Below are 16,188 nucleotides of genomic sequence, written 5' to 3'. Positions count from 1 at the left end.
ACAACAAACACTGGTTTTCCAACAGCTCTGGAAACTAGAGGTTCAGGATTAAAGTGCCAGTAGAACTCGTTTCTTTGGAGTCCTCTTTCTGGCTTGCAAGTGGCCACTTTCTCTGTTTCCTTATCTAGCCTTATCAGCATATGTGTACCAAAGAAGAGAGATTTCTGACATCACTTCTTAGAAGGATACCAATCTTGTGAGTTGGGTCCTCCACCCTTATTGACCTCATTTTACCTAATTACTACGTTAATGGCCCTGTCTCCAAATACATTTGTCCTATTGGGGGCGTTAGAAGTTTTAGGGAATTTCTAACATAAAAATTTGGGGAGGGGGGTCACATAATTCAGTATATATAGATTGGAATGGGAAATAAAAATGAAAGGGTGAAAACAATCTACAATCACTAGCTTGTCTTCACTGGGAGTTGGAATGATTTTGAGGCCACGATTGCAGGAGAAATTGAATCCAAGGTGTTAGAGTTGGTGACTGTCTGTGGGCACTGGGTTCGAGGCTCAGGGCAGAGATGGAAATTTGAGAGTCATCAGAGGATGCTGAGCGCTGGGCTCTTGAGTTTATGAAAACTGCCTTTGGGGGGTTGTAAACATATACAAACAAGCAAACAAAACTTGGTTGCATGAAATGGAACACAGAAACTGCATTTGGCTTAGTAATACCTAATAATTGGAAGGAAGTGGAGAAAGCCAAACAAAGATCTTCCAGCAGCAGCCCTGGCTCAGGTAAGGAGGCCCAGGGCAAGTCCGGCTGCCCTCCTGAGAGCTTTGCTTGTCTGGCATACCATGCAGGCCAGGAGAGCCCTGTGGTAGAGGGCCCTGGCAGGTGCTGTTCAAATGCCCCTGGATTGTTAAGGCCATTAATGTGGTGGATCAGGCATCATTAAATGCAAGCTAGAGATTGTTTTCCAATTTCAAACCTCAACCACGCATATCCATTTATCAGCACAGTTCAAGGCAGGGCAGGATATTCCACTCCGTAACCAGTTCTCGGCTCTGCAGGCCTCTTTCTTTCCTATGCGCTTTGCTCTTGTATGTTTTCCAAAGACAAAGTATGACTTCTGTTCTAAGAAATATTTGCATGGGATTTGAGGAAAGCTCTAAATAAAAAATATACTCTCTGCGTTTTCTCTTGCTGAAGAAGCCACCAGAGGCTTGGCCACTTCCTAGCACTTCTGGGCAAACTCCATGCTCTGGAGGGACTTCCCAGGTCCCCCCAGATTGGGAAGGGCTGTAGGCGCAGGTTCCCTGGTGAGGCTCTCAGTGTGCACCGCACCGTTGATTGTAATGCTGCTTGAGTGCTCGCTGCTGGGTGACAAGCCAAAGCACAATGGCTGCCATTGTTCCTTTTGGCAGAAGCTGACTTCTGGCCCCAACTTCATTTTCTTCTACATTTTGGTCTCCTTTAGGAGACTGGAAAACAGCTGGAGAGATGAGGTGGTTGGCTCTCACACAATAGGCCCGGAGAATGCCTCCCATTCTCTTCCAGCTGTACCAAACTAACTTGGCATGATTCTATACAGTGAGAAATCATGGTAGCCGGCTATGGCTGCTTCCCTCATCCCAGAGTAGGCTCCCAGTTGGTTCCACACCGATCCCAGTGTGTTCCACTAACATCCCTCCCACAAGGAAGGGAACAGTTGTATTCTTGTCCAGTCTTTAAAATGCGAAGCTAAGGAAGTTTCCCAGAGACTCTGAATCTACACCTCAAGGGCAAGTTAAAAAAAAATAAGAGAGAAAAGAATAAGCATTCACTTATCTTAGCTATATTTTAGGAAACAAATGCTGGGCACCTAGAGGCTCAAGTTAGGCTTCTAGCTATAGACTTTCCAGAAAGAAAACAAGACAGAGCTCAACTGGGGATGTGGACATGAATAAGATGGAGGCCATTGCTTAAGGATACTGCAGTTCTGGTGCCTTTGATGAGGAAGTCTGTCTGAAAAAAAGAAGCCCATGTGACTCTATTCTGCCAACTGTGTGCATTTTTAGGATGCTTGTTGCTCTGGCATTTTTCAAAGAGCTTCCTGTCTTGGAAGTGTTTGGCTGGTAGACTGGGTGGGACTGACAGGGATAAAGTCAGGAGGACAGGCTGGATGCCGGCTCTAAAAAAAAAAATAGCATGGAAATGCCATCCTAACTGGGAAGCTGGAATCTTGGGAGGTCATTCCATTGCCTTTAGGATACAGAGCCGCTATGGAGGAATTCCATGTTGGGAGTGTTAGGAGGCTCATAGAGTATGCATCTTATTTGGTTACCATTTGCACTGGCCACATGCTCACAACCTCTGTAAAGGGAGCTAATATATTTTTACAGCCCACCTACTAGATTTCTTTCCCTTAGGTCCTATACCAATGAGCACCTCTCCCTGGCCTTCCAGGGGAGCTTCCTTTATTCTGACTTGCCATGGTTCATCCTCCAGAGTGATTCAGGACAAGGCCTTGGCTAGTGATGGTAGGAGCAAGAATTTAGCTTCATTTTACTTCACAAAGGGAACAAGTATTGTTCTCTATTGCCCAGAACATATAACACAGAGAAAAATGTTTTTCTCTATTTACCAATGACTCTTTAACTTAATAGCTTAAAACAACAGATATTTATTATCTCACAGTTTTGTGGGGTAGAAATACATGAGTGGCTTGGCTAGTGGCTCATGGGCTCTTACAATGGCAGCCAAGGTGTTGGCTGGGAGTGCATTACCTTAAGGCCTGGCCCAGAAAGGATCACTTACAAGCTCAGTCATGGGCTTGCTTACTGGATGTTGGCCAGACATATCAACTTCTCACAACTAGAGCCTCTTATAACTTGTCTGTGTGTCCTCAGGACATGGCAGTTACATTCCCCAAAGAAGGAAGCCAAGAGAGAAAGAGGGTAGTGGGAGAAAAACAAGAGAGACAAAGATAGAAACCATTGATAGTCCTTTATACTTCTCTCAGTAATAACATTCTATCATGAGAGTAGCTGCACCTGTTCTAGGTTAAATAGAATGACAGTTTAAGGCTGAGCCTAGTCTTGGCTTGCTCTACTTTATACAGCAACAGTTTTGACCTCGGTTACTCTATTTTGAGTATAAGCACTAAGGTAGAAAAACTTGTTTATACTAAAAAATCAAACCATTGAATGGCACACTAGGACAAATAACTGTACATAGTAAATCATCATACTTGTGAATATATCACATTGTATTAGAAATACTAGACCAATGCATTTATAGTCACACCAGATGTAAGCCCCTCCCCTGGTACTATAAAAGAATGAATAGCCCGAGACTGAGGTGTAACAGGTACATTTGTCATGAGCCACATCCATGACCATTGCCTCTGTCCTGGGCTCTGGCTCCAGTGTTGTTTCTCCCAACTAAGACACATTGCCCACTTCAAATTCACACTGAAAACTGCCTGCCACGCTGCATTTGGCAACTCTGTGTCCTAAACAACTCTGCACCTGAGGATCCAAACTTCTTCTCTGGTTCTCTCTCTCTCTCTCTCTCTCTCTCTCTCTCTCTCTCTCTCTCTGTCCTGGGGCTTGAGGTCAGGGCCTGGGCACTGCCACTGAGCTTCTTTTGCTCAAGGCTACCTGTTGAGACACAGTGCTACTTCTGGCTTTCTGTGTTTATGTGACTGAAGAACCCAGGGCTTTATAATGCTAGACAAGCACTAAGCCACATTCCCAGCTCCTCTGCTCCTTTTTTCTTTGCATCTGTATCAGCTCTATGCTTTTGCCCTGAGCCTTTAGTGCAACCCCTGTGAGTCCTGCATCTTCTTTAATGCTTTTTTAACCATTCTGTAACATGATACAGATTCATTACTATTTTTATACTATGTTCGCAATAATTGTGTAAGGTATAGTGTGTCATCTGAGGGTTAGCATCAGTAACTAGTATTACAATAAAAGAATGTGTTTGCCAATGGCCACAGGTGCCAAGTGAAATCAGGAGGACTTGGTAAATTAACACCAACAAAATTGGCATTACATGTGAATTTATTGTTATTCAGTAAATTCTAACCCTTCTAACCTTGAGGAAAGACACAAATGTGTCCAACTATATAACTGGCACAGCTTGCTCACTGGTGACACATTGCTTCTACTTACTGTATTAGTCATACAACTAACCCAGAGGCAATGAGAGAGGAGGCTATGTATATGAAATATCCGAAGCAGGGATCTCGAGGGCTGTCCTGGAGCTGGCTTCCATACCTGCTTTCAGAAAGAAGGGGGTCATCTGCTTAGAAGGTTAGTGGTGCATCCAGTTAATGAACAGTTCTTTTATTACCTCCTTTGAGTATGCTTCAAACAACAATATCTTTGAGGGACGCTGGTGGCTCACACCTGTAGTCCTAGCTATTCAGGAGGCGGAGATCTGAGGATTTCAGTTCGAAGCCAGCCCAGGCAGGAAAGTCCATGAGACTCTTATCTCCGATAAACTTCTCAAAAAGGCTGGAAGTATAGCTGTAGATCAAGTGGTAGAGCCCTAGCCTTGAGCAAAAGAATCTCAGAGACAAACCTTAGGCCCTGAGTTGAAGCCCTAGGACCAGTGGAGAAGAAGAAGAAGAAGAAGAAGAAGAAGAAGAAGAAGAAGAAGAAGAAGAAGAAGAAGAAGAAGAAGAAGAAGAAGAAGAAGAAGAAGAAGAAGCAGCTGAGAATGGAGCGCAGTGCTCATGCCTGTAATCCTAACTATGCAGGAAGCTGAGATCTGAAGATCATGATTTGAAGCCAATCAGGGCAGGAAAGTTCATAAGACTCTTATTTCCAGTTAACCACCAAAAAGTTGAAAGTAAAGCTGTGGCTCATATGTTAGAGTGCCAGCTTTGAGGGGGGAAAATTAAGCGACAGCAACTAGGTCCTGATATCGTCTCAATACTGGCACAAAAAAAAAGGAAGGAAGGGAGGGAAGGAGGGAGGGAGGGATAGAGGAAGAAAGAAGGAAAGAAAGAGAGAGAGGGAGGAAGGAAGGAAGGAAGGAAGGAAGGAAGGAAGGAAGGAAGGAAGGAAGGAAGGAAGGAAGGAAGGAAGAGAGAGAAAGGTAGAGAGATGGTAGATAGATGATAGATAATTAGATAGATAGATAGATAGATAGATAGATAGACAGATAGATAGATAGATCTGAGAATGATAAGCTCTAATTTAACAGCTGTTGCCTTGTTCAGCCTTTCCAGACATCTGTACTCATGAGTGACAAATCCAGTGGACCAGAGAGATTGTATTATTCGATGTGACTTGGGAAAATCTGGTGAGTTAGTTCGCTTTATGTTGTTATAACAACATTCCATTGAAGGTCATTTATAAAGAACAGAAATTCATTTCTCACAGTTCTTAGGCTACAAAATCCAAAAGCACTGTGGCAGTGTATGGCTAGGGTCTCTATTGTGTCCAATAAGGAAGGGGGGCAAGTATGAGAGCTCAAGTCTCTCTTCCTCTTTTTTTTTTTTAAATAAAGCTACTAATCCCATCCTGGGGACCCCACCTGCATGAACTCATCTAACACTAATTGCCTCTCAGAGGCCCCATCTCCAAATTACTAGGAAATTGGGGATTAAGTTTCTAAAGCATGTGCTTTCAGGAGCCTAATGCAAACCAAATTCACCTAATCCTGCTTGTGGATGCTGCTGGCTGAGAGACCCAGAACCACACTTCGTGGGGTCACCTTGCCTTCCTTCCTTTCTTTGGGTTCAGCATCTAGTAATTCTAGCTCTCAAAATGAGAGCTGCATGGAGTTTTGCAATGTTCAAAGTGAGCAATTTTATGCAGAGATGAGTTACTGACTTCAGGAACAGTCTCGAGCATTCCCTGGGAACGCCAAAGCCTTGTGATTACCCGTGTAATTTCTTGGCATGGTTGGAAGTGTCTGAGTCATCCCAGGAAGCATCCTGAATATCTATTCCCAAATGCTGAGGTTTCTTCCTCTTGAGCTTCCCCTTAGGACAGCTTCCAGTTTCAAGGTTCTCATTATTATCTTCAACTGCGTCAAGAAGCCCCCAGGGCTAAGGGGTGGGGATGTGTCCAAGCTTTGCCTCAAACAAATCACTGACTACTCCTGCAGAGCTGGAGTGAGACAGTGAGAGGGAGAAACTGTTGGGCTCTGGTTGAGCCAAATCTGAAATGCTAGATCCTCAGCAAGGTTTCCTTCTGGGAAAAGCAGAAGAAGCCCACTTGGAGAGAACGTGGATCTTTTAAAAGCCAGCTAAGATTCTCCCACACAGATGGCATTGTAATGTTACAGACAGTAGACCTGAGGCTGTCTGTTGTCTTTTGAGCTGAGTTGGGATAAATAAAAGCTGTGCTCTCACATTAGTAGTCTCCCTATTAGCTCTGACACCTGGATGAGGGCTCGTTAGCTTAGGAAAGATTTACTTCCCAATCCTCAATGGCTCAGGATGCTTAGCTCCTCAAGGGGGAATAAACCAATTAACTAGCAACTATTTTGGCCAGGGCACACAAGAACTTCACACTCTCCCCCCCCCCCTTTTTTTCCTTTTCTTTCTCATTCCTTCCCATGCCTACTTTGGTCTCAAAAGGACATTGAGTGGTTCCAGATTTAGGGGTTCATGACTTTCTTACAATCATAACCCAAGAGATAAATAGGACTTTCAAGATTATCTAGTTCAGTCTCTACCCTAATTCATACATTTTCAAAAGCTTGGTGGACATCTTTGCAAAAGAGAGGACACTGTGGCTCAAAGTAATCCATTTTACTTGGAAGACTCTATTACTATAAAACCAGTTTTCCTATGGACTATTTTATTCTGAAATCTATCTTCCTGAAACTCACATTGACTCTTACTTTTCCTTCTGGGACAAAGTGGAATATAGCTATTCCGTCTCTACAGATGTTTGGACAAAATTGCTATGAGACAGGGTGACACCATAGTCAAAGCGTACACTGGATTTGGGCTGAGTTCTAGACTGTCACTATGGGTCATGTTTGATTTGGGGAAAGTCCATGGTCTCATCATTCATGTAATGGCCACTGGGTCCAGTGTAGTGCTGGCGCCTGCTGCATCTCCTCCCACTTCTGCATCCCGTGGCCTCACATTGGTCACTTGAAATTAGCACTGTAGAAATATTTACACCATGGAAATTGGTGCTACAAATTAGATGGTTTGGAGGTTGGTTTTGTTTTGCTTTCATTTATTTATTTACTTATCAGTCATGGGGCTTGAACTCAGGGCCTGGGCACTATCCCTGAGCTCTTTTGTCAAGGCTAGTACTCTACCACTTTGAGCCACAGCATCACTTCTGGTTTTCTGGTGGCTATTGGAGATAAGAGTCACAGGAACATTTCATTTTGTTTTGTTTTTTGCCAGTCTTGGGGCTTGAACTTAGGACCTGAGCACTGTCCCTGGCTTCTTTTTGCTCAAAGCTAGCACTCTATCTCTTGAGCCACAGCGCCACTTCGGCTTTTTCTATATATGCCATGCTGAGGAATCAAACCCAGGGCTTCATGTATTCGAGGCGATCACTTTACCACTAGGCCATATTCTCAGCCCTCACAGGGACTTTTCTGCTCAGGCTGTCTTAGAACTACAGTCCTCAGATCTCAGCCTCCTGAGTAGCTAGAATTACAGGCATGAGCCACCAGCACCTGGCTAAGGGCTTTTTAGTTTTTGTTTTGTTGTTGTGATTTTTTTGTGAGCTCTAAAGATGTTAAAATAATATATACTAGTTATTTTTGACAGCCATAGCTTGTCCCCAATCATGATGTAACACTCCCGAAGAAACACTTTTCATGTGTTCATTTTCTCCAATGGGCTTCGGCTGATCCTAGGACTAACTTGGTCCAGTAGAATGTGACAGAAATTCTAGGCCAGTCACTGGGGGCTATATAGTAGCCCTATTCACTGTCCTGCTTCCCTGAGAAGCCACGAAGCTCAGATGACACTCCCTGCAGGCGAGAAACCACCTGGATAAGCCAGAAGGAACTGGAGCCTAAAGATATAGCCAGTCCCCAGATGATGTAGCCATCCCAGCTGGGGCAGCAGACAAGTAAGAGAAGTCATAATGACTTCCCCAGCCTCAGGTGACGTGCCAGCCGGCTCCAGGTTTATCAATGAGCCCATTCCACACCATTGTACTCCATGTGAGCAAATGTACAGTTGTTGGTTTATGACACTAACTTGTAGGTGGGGTTTCTGCACAGTGATAGAATAGTATTACAGTTATTATCAGGCATGTTCAAGTCTTCTCTTGGCCAAGCCACACACTCCCAGGTTCTCTGGCTGATGTCCTGGTCTTTCTCTGAGTAGGCTATTTCCCAGTTCCTGGGCGGTTCCTGGGGTGGTTGTGGTGTTTGCTCCCACTTCTCAAACCATGCAGAGATGGAGGGGTATATGTCCCGGATCCTGGCTGATCCCTACCGTCAGAGAGGGAACCCGTGCCTTTGGCACTCACAGTGCGCTCTGTGAGCTCATCCCAAGCATCTGTGGTCAGCTCAAACCTCACGCTGTGAAACTAAGCCCTTCCATCCTCCCGTCTTCTTAAAGCTCTAAGCATCGGGTTTATAGTCATCACCATTATCTTGCCACTTTTGGCTTTGTTATTTCAGTCCTTCAAAGTCTAGATGCTAATTCCATCAAAAAATGTGCAACTGTAGCATTTCTAAACATGCCCCCCCCCAAAAAAAAATCCATGTGTTAGAAACTTAAACCTCTAACAACTGAGAAGTGGGATGGTTCAGAGGTGATTAGGTTATGTGGGCTCTGTTCCCATTAATGGATGAATGTCATTATAACAGGAGTATGGTCATTGTCACAGAGTGGTTTGTTATAAAGCAAGTTTGGCCTTTCTCTCACCTCTCTCTCCCTCCTTCCTTACCATGTGAGGAGACAGCAAGAAAACATTCACAAGATACCAGCACCATATTCTTGGACTTCCTAGACTTCAGGAACATAAAGCAAATATATTTCTGTCCATTATAAGTGATCCACTCTGGCCAGGCACCAATGGCTCACTTTAGTAACCCTAGCTACTCAGGAGGCTGAGATCTGAGGATAGTAGTTCAAAGCCCATCCAGGCAGGAAAGTACATGAAACTCTTACTTCCAATTAACCACCATAAAGCCAGAAGTGGAGCAATGGCTCAAGTGGTAAGTTCTAGCCTTGACCAAAAAAAAAAAGCTCAGGGACAGTGCACTGTCCCTGAGTTCAAGCCCTAGTACTGGCTCAATAGAAACCATACTGTGCATAAAATGAACTAAGGCAATTTACTTACATTCATACATCCACTCACACCCAAAGCTGTGTCCATCCGTATCGTGACACAGCACATCACAAAAGGCAGCAACCCAGTTTAGTCTTCACAGCAGCTACAGTGTCCTTCCTAATTGTCCTGGTTCTGTGGCCAGCCTACTGTCTTCCTTCTCAGCTTGTCTCCCCAGCATTCCCTGTTTCAGTAGCAAAACTACAGCTCTACTAACTTAACCAAGGAGGTTTGGTTTTCTCGGGCTTTTAGCCCAGAAGTTCGGTGCCTATGCTTAGAATAGAAGTCCCATGATGCCTCTGCAATCAGGACACTTCAGCCTTTCCACTCTGCCATTCTCTGCACCATCCTCATGATCTCAAGATGGCTGCCCCACCCCTAACTGCTATTACACACATGATTCCAGGCAGGAATGAGATAGGTAGGGAACAAAAGAAAAGGAAAAAGGCCAGTGCCACTGAATCTGTTCTCTTTTATTCAGAAAACAACAGCTTTCCTGAAGGCTCTGCTCAGGAGATTTCTGGGTATATTCATTAGCCAGAAATGGGTCACATGGTGACCGCAGCTGTTAGGGAATCTGAGGGGAGGGAGTATTTGTGACTGGGCACATTGCCACCCTGAAAACATAACTGAGATTCTGTTAACCAGAAAGAAATGGAGAATGAATAATGAATAGGGAACTAGCAGTGTTTGCCACATTCTCCCACGCATACTACAAGTTGTTATCTTTTTGTGTGTGTGTGTGTGTTTGTTATCTTTATATGTCCAGACACATGCTGCATTTATTGAAAAAGAATGATAGAAAATGAGATAGGATAGTTGAAAAAAGCCACAATTTCCTCTTAATCCCGTAAAACAACTCTTTCCCACGTGACCTCGATCTTCCATCAAGAGTCTGTTTCTCAAGCTGAGTGGGGTGGCACACACCTGTAATCCCAGCACTTAGAAGGCTGAGGAAGGACAATCACATGTTCCAGGCTAGTCTAGGCTAGTGAATTTGTGGCCAGCTTTGTCTCCAGAGTAAGACTGTCTCAAAACGAACAAACAAAACCAAACATAGCCACAGAGTTAGTTTCTTCACTCCTTTTATCTCAGCACTCATGACTTGATTTCACTGGTAAAATTTGACCAAAGTGATATTATGTGATTTCCTACCTTGAACTTTGGGAGGCCTTTTAGCTTCCAATCCTACTCTCTTAGAACTTAATACTGCACATGAAGAGTCCCAGGAAAACCTTCTTGAGGATGAGTCTCCATGTATATGTCCACAGAAAAGCTCAGCCAACAGCTAACACTATCAGATGCTTGAGTGAGGCCATCTCAGATGGGCCAGCCCCATCCCAGTCTACATGACCCTAGAGCCACAGGAACAACCACCCAATGGGGGCTGGCTACATGGCCTGCCCACAAAATTATACCTAGATAAAATAGGTATTGTTTCATGATGCTAGGTTTTGGAGTGAATAAAGAAACATCATGCATTAGTGGAATGCAAGCACAGTGTGTGATATTGCTGTTATTGGTGGAGCTGGATTGACCCAGACCTGATTTTTATTTCTAGAAGACAACACGAAGGCTGAATTAACTGCTCCTCACTCCTTCAACCAGTCAGTTTGCCTAAAAAATTATGCAGATTTGGGTTCTATATAATGTTTTATTTAAGAGAAATATTGAGTAGACACTCAGCAAGATTATTTTTCATTGTTCACTCGTAGAATTTACTGGTCCTAGTTTCTCTCCATCTTTCTGTTCCTTTGTCTTTCACCTCATTCACTGCCTTTACAATTTTTCATGAACATTTGGATTTCTTTCAAACACTCGCAACCCAACTACCTACTTGCTTAGCACCCAACCCTCTTTTCTTTCTTTGTAATTCTCCTTAATAAGGATTGGGTCCTGGACTGGAGGCATGGCCTAAGGGGTAGAGTGCTTGTGTTGCATGTGGGAAGTACTGGTCTCAGTCCCCAGTACCACAATAATAAATAAACAATTAAATAAATAACCAGGTCTTAGGTCTTATCCTGAAAAACTGAAGGCAAAACTAGTAAAGATGGCAGTGCCTGTGTAACTCAGAGGGACAGCATAGATAAAGTCATAAATGAGAACAGAGGCCTCGGAATGACACTTATCTATTGACAATATGGCCAAATGTTGTCTTGAATAAACATTTTCTAGAACTTTCCATGTGTCATGAGCCATACTAGCTGGTAACTTACGTCAGCAAATCCTGACAGCCCTGTAAGAAAAGCTTTTCCTCTCACTTTGCAGAAGAAGAATGTGAGATTCAGAATAGAGAGCCTGGGCCAAATTCTTCCCAGAGGACTCTTCTGAGCTCAGTTACCTTCCAGGGAGCAGGAGGACCAGGGGACGCTGTCACCTGTGCTGACCCCAGAAGTTTCCAAGGTGGCCATTACATTCTTGCTGTGTACTAGGGATTTTTCCTCTGGAAACCACTGTCTGTCCAGGAGAGCAAGTAGAGTTGGGACTGTCAGCCACAGCTCCTCCCCCCAAATCCCACCAAAAGCAAGCCACCATCACCCTGTCTACAGGGATTGGCCCAATGTGAACACCTGCGGGCCTCCCTGTTGCCTATGCACATCGTGCTGAATAAGCCCATTGGTCACTTCCCTAGAGGTGTGCAACACAAACCTGTACAGCACCACACGATGGGGACACAAGCCTGAACTCTGGAATCAGACTGTGGGGATTCAAATTCCAACTTGGGAACGCTGCTTAACTTCTCTGGGCCTACTTCTTCATTGGCAGTAGAAGTAGTGATACCTAAGTCATAAATTTTTTTAAAAATACAGATTAAGCAAATTTAGTACTTTCTACTAGTTAAACAGTGATCAACTACATTGTGTTAGTTTTTTTTTTTTTTTTTTTGCCAGTCCTGGGGCTTGAACTCTAGTCCTGAGCACTGTCCCTGGCTTCATTTTGCTCAAGGCTAGCACTCTACCACTTGAGCCACAGAGCCACTTCTGGCTTTTTCTATATTTGTGGTGCTGAGGAATTGAACCCAGGGCCACTAGGCCACATTCCCAGCTCCCCAATGGGGTTTTCAAAGTGGAAGAAAGAAGGTGATTTTTCTCACTGGTGTTTTTCAGTGGTGGCTTTGGATGGCTGTGAATCCCACTCCGGTGAAAGAAAATGAAGTCACCATGTAGAGGTAAACAGACACAGGAAGAAAGGAGAGCTGGGCGCATCCCAACAGCCTTCTCCACGGTCTTTCCTTTTCTTTTGTCATTATCCAACTGTCTTTTCCCAGCTACATGGGCTCATTAGCCACTCCTATTATTTTTGGTTAAATTATTTTCTTTCCTCGATGATTGAGAGAATCCTGACTAGTCTAGGCACCTATACACAGGAGTTGTAAGTTCAAATTCCCCTAAGCATCTGGAAGGTCAAGTATGGCAAACTCCTTTTGATGGTATGCAGGTGGATTTTGCTCTGCTATAAGAAAAACAAGCTAGGTATGATGGCACACACCTGAAATCCCAGCACTTGAGAGAAGGCTGAGGCAGGAACTGGGGAAATGGAGGCTAGAGAGTTCTAGGCCAGCCAGAGTTAAGTAACAAGACCTTGTCTCCAAATGGTGGGGGTAGGGGGGTGGAGAAAAGAAAAGAAAGGAGAGGAGAGGGGAAGAGAGGGGAGGGAAGGGAAGGGAAGAGAGGAGAGGTGAATAGCAATGCAAAGTCGATGGTCCCTGGTGTCTGGTGTAGGGGCAGAGAGTCTGAAAAATAGTAGACATGTGCTCTGTCTAAATAATACAGTCCATTTCCCCGGAGAGCTCAGTTTAGCCACATCTTCTACTTTTGAGATGTTTTGCTTTTTGGTAGTACTGGGTATTGAACTCAGGGCCTCCTTCTTACTAGGCAGGTACTCTACTACCTGAGCCACACTCCCAGCCTCTCACATCTTCTATTTTTTTTTTTTTTTGCCAGTCCTGGGGCTTGGACTCAGGGCCTGAGCACTGTCCCTGGCTTCCTTTTGCTCAAGGCTAGCACTCTGCCACATGAGCCACAGGGTCACTTCTGGCCATTTTCTGTATATGTGGTGCTGGGGAATCGAACCCAGGGCCTCATGTATATGAGGCAAGCTCTCTTGCCACTAGGCCATATCCCCAGCCCCCATCTTCTATTTTTGTTTCCCCAAAAGAATCGAAAAATCTGTGGCTCTCCTCCCTTATACATGTTGAGTCAGGTATATCTGTAGTCTTGTCAGGTGCCAGTGGCTCACACCTATCATCCTAGCGACTTAGGAGGATGAGATCTAAGGATCACAGTCCAGAGAAATCTGGAGACTCTTCTCTCCAATTAACCAGCAAAAAGTCAGAACTAGAGGTATGACTCAAGTGATAGAGCACTAGCCATGGGTTAAAAAGTTGAGCTGAAAGATCAAGGCACTAAGATCAAGCTCTAATACCAGGCAAAAAACTTCTACAATCTTATACAACAAATCTGTACACCCAATGTGTCACCAAGGCTGTCAGTTACCATGGCAAATGTAGTTCTAGGGTTCCTGCTTACAGGCAGGTAATAAGCTAAGAGTCTGTGTTAGCTTCCTGTCACTAGGACAGATGTCTGAATTAACAACTTATAAGAAATAAAAGCTGGGGAAGGGAAATGGGGAGGGGGGAAGGTGGGAGAAAAATGAGGGAGGAGGTAACAAATTGGATAACAAATGTACTCATTGCCTTAGGCATGAAGTTGTAACCCCTCTGTACATCACTTTGACAATAAATAAATAAAAATTTAGAAAAGAAAATAAGGAAAAAAATAAAAGTTGGCTGGGAAAGTGGCTTAGTGGTAGAGTGCTTGCCTAGCATGTACGAAGCCCTGGGTTCAATTCCTCAGTGTGATATAAGCAGAAAAAGCTCGAAGTAGCACTGTAGCTCAAGTGGTAGAGTGCTAGTCTTGAGCACAGAGAGGCTCAGGGACAAAACCTAGGCCTTTAGTTCAAGCCTCAGGACTGGCAGAAAAAGAAAGAGAAGAAGAGAGAGAGAGAGAGAGAGAGAGACAGAGACAGAGACAGAGACAGAGGAAAGAAAGAGAGAGAGAGAAAGGCAAGAAAGGGAGGGAGGGAGGGAGGGAGGGAAGAAAAAAGAAAAGAAAAGTTTATTTGGCCTGTACGGTGGTCTCAGTGCATGGTCCCTGGGCTATGGGCCTGTGCTGGTAGAGTACATCATAGCAAGAGCCACAACTTAGAGAGCTACTCACCTCAAGGAAGCTGGACAGTAGAAAGAGAAAGGGCTAGAGTCCCCATGTCCCCTTCAAGGGCACACCCATAGTGGCCTCACTTCCTCCCATTAGACCCCGCCTATTAAAGACCCCACCACCTCCTAATAGGACCACAGGCTGGCAACCTAGTCTAACATATAGGCCTCTGGGGGATATTCCAGAGCCAAACTACAGCAGAATCTGAACAAAACCAGAATCCTGGATTCTAAGTCTTGGATTCAGCCTCTGACCAATTCTGGATTTCCCTGCGCCATATCAAAGCTGGTCCCTGGGTAAAGGGATTGCCTGCTACCTGGTAGACCAGTCTCCTTGTCACCAGAGCCCTAAGCTCTTTTCTGGCTTCTTCTTCCAGGTCCTGTTGTGTGCACACGCACGTGATTCTGATAGGTGAGACCTGCAGCTAACAGTGAACCCACCGCCATCAGATGTTGCACTCTGCTTGGGCTTATGGAATTTGTGCAGTTGCATCCTGGGACCCACAGTGGCCAATCAGACAAAGAGCAGAAAGAGAGGCTCTCTGGGAAGTCTCCGATGGCAGATGCAGTTGGCAGCCGTCCAAGACCCAGCCTTCTGCCTGCTGAAATCTCAGCCCCACTCCACTCGAGTCTCACTGTGTATGCGACAGAGTCAGGAGAGCCGTTGATGTCCACAGGGAGCAGTAGGCTGGGACTCAGGGCTTGCTTTGTAGACTCTTTTCCTGGCCTCTGATTTCAGAACTTAGGAGCAAGAGCCCCAGTGCTGTTCCTACTCTTGTTGACACAGAAAGTGTTGAGGGTAATTCTCTGAAAGATGCTTACCTCCTGCTATGATTTTAGGGGTTCCAGAGTCTAATTGGATGTGCCTTATTTTCTGTTTTTCAACTTTTATTCATTTATTTGTTCATTTCTTGCATTTGAAGTATTCTTTGATGACACCATTGGCCTGAGACTCTTTGCCATAGTCCTTAACCATCACACAACTGCAACCAACCACATTATGCAGTTTTCCCTCTGGATCAATTTTGCAGAGGCCTACCCACTCCCCTACTGTTTTTCTTGTCATCGACCTTAATAAGGTTGATTTGGTGCTCAGCACAAAGGGCTCCCACCAGCTTGACATACATGGGCTCACTGCAGTTGGGTGCAAGCACACACAGATGTGCTTGGCGCTTGTCTGAGGCCTTGGCAGCTTCACGGATTCCACATGCTAGCCATCATGGATGAGGGCGGTCTTCAGCGCCTCTTGTAAAGCAGTATTAACATCCATTACACTTCCAGCAGCAAGGCCTTCCTCCGCCAAGGCGGTGGATTATGGGTGAAGCCAAATCTTGAGCACCCCTGGCCCTCCACCCCACAGCTTGGCCGCTGCAGGGAAACAGAGCCTTAATTTCTTAACATCTGTGATTTCCAGTCATGTCCACCTGCTATGTTTCATGGTCTTTCCAGGGCCTCAGCTGCTTTCTTTTCATCTTCACTATTGGGCTTCCTACCCACTTCTTTCTGCCCTGCTAGCTTTCTCTACTCTGTGTGTGTGTGTGTGTGTGTGTGTGTGTGTGTGTGTGTGTGTGTGTGTGTGTGTGTGTGTATGCTGGTACTGGGGTTTGAACTCAGGGCCTGAGCATTGTCCCTTAGCTTTTTCACTGAAGGCTTGCTCTCTACCACCTGGGCCACAGCTCCTCTTCTAGATTTTGCTGGAGATAAGAGTCCCATGAACTGTCCTGCCCAGGCTGGCCTTCCAACTGGGATTCTCAGATCTCAGGCCTCTAA

At 44.9% G+C, this 16,188-nt stretch overlaps 1 pseudogene; it reads right to left on the bottom strand.

Annotated features, from left to right (window-relative positions):
* Positions 1-15,322: 15,322 nt before the first annotated feature.
* On the bottom strand, positions 15,323-15,730 carry LOC125362996 (annotated as a pseudogene).
* Positions 15,731-16,188: the final 458 nt, after the last annotated feature.

This window comes from Perognathus longimembris, chromosome 14 (assembly GCF_023159225.1).
Source record: "Perognathus longimembris pacificus isolate PPM17 chromosome 14, ASM2315922v1, whole genome shotgun sequence".
NCBI classification, from domain to species: Eukaryota; Metazoa; Chordata; class Mammalia; order Rodentia; family Heteromyidae; genus Perognathus; species Perognathus longimembris.
The sequence above is the reverse complement of the archived record's forward strand: the minus strand, read 5'-3'. Positions and strand labels throughout refer to the sequence as shown.